Source organism: Merops nubicus, unplaced genomic scaffold (genome assembly GCF_000691845.1).
Source record: "Merops nubicus isolate BGI_N331 unplaced genomic scaffold, ASM69184v1 scaffold37992, whole genome shotgun sequence".
Classification (NCBI taxonomy): Eukaryota; Metazoa; Chordata; class Aves; order Coraciiformes; family Meropidae; genus Merops; species Merops nubicus.
Genome location: NW_008592425.1, coordinates 27,600 through 28,704, shown reverse-complemented (window position 1 = coordinate 28,704; position 1,105 = coordinate 27,600). Strand labels below are relative to the sequence as shown.

Genomic DNA, 1,105 nt, shown 5'->3' with positions numbered 1-1,105 from the left:
GATGGGGCAGCGTTTTCTGTTTCTTTGTGGGTTTTGGTTTGGTTTGGTTTGGTTTTGGGGAGTTTTTGTTTGTTTGTTTGGTTTGGTTTTTTACAGGAAAGAAAACCCAATGTATTCCTTTTTTTTCATCTGACTGTCAACAGGCAGCACCAAGGCGAAAAAGGCATGGTGCAGAAGAAATCCTGCAAGGCTTAAGGCCTTAAGGCATAGGAACATGAACATCATACCTTCTGAACAGCAGAGACTGCTTTCATTGTCCATTACTCAGCCCAAGTATGAGAACACTCACAGTGGTGCTCCGAACACCAGAACATTAAGTCCTTCAGCTCCTTGCAAGTCTGTTGCTTTGTCTGCTGCGTAAGTCAGGCATATCAGTTCAGAGCAACAAGAAGTCTAAATCTTCCTTTTAGGGAGAAATCTGAAGTGCAAGGGCTTGGACCAGCTCTGCAGCTCTTGCATTCAAGTCAGAATTTTGTCATTTAGGCTGATGTCTCCTAAAAATGGCAAAACCCACTTTCTTGTTCTAGCTTATATTGCTTCTGGGACAGTATTTAGTAGGTTCTCACTAAGCAAGATGACTGTGCTTGGACACATTTGCAGGAGCAGGCCTACAATTAAGAGGTCATCTCATTTGGCACAGTGATGGAAACAGGATGCCACTTTAACCTGCAATACAGAGCCTGTGCTACTGGAGACAGACAGAATGAAAAGACCCCCTGTCTAATGCGTTCACCTATAACGCCAACTCAAGTTATTATTCTCAAGTACATGGCTTGCATAGCTGCAGGCTGTCAGAAGAGAGCACATGTCCATGCTTGCCTAGTGACCAGCACAATGTGACCCAAATGTTAATGGCAGCACCTCTTGCCTTCAAAGTTTTTGCAAAAAGTCTTTGAGTTTCTTCCTTTCTTCCTGTGCCTCTCCAGTAAAGTAAAAGCCTCTCTTTTACAGGAGAGTAAAAGCCTCTCCTTTGGCTCTACAGAAGAAGTGGCAGTCTCAAACTGAAAGGGAACTGGTAACATGACTTGGGAGAGAACAAGAAATCCCTCCTGCATGCTCTAAAAGAAACAACAAGGTCATTTAGATCTCTGGGAATCTAAGGGAG

The 1,105-nt window shown here is 43.6% G+C and overlaps 1 protein-coding gene across 1 annotated transcript in view; it reads right to left on the bottom strand.

Annotated features, from left to right (window-relative positions):
* The window catches only part of SNX4 (sorting nexin 4), a 33,331-nt gene that overhangs the window by 4,756 nt on the left and 27,470 nt on the right, over positions 1-1,105 (bottom strand). The gene's annotated exons all lie outside the window — the stretch shown is intronic.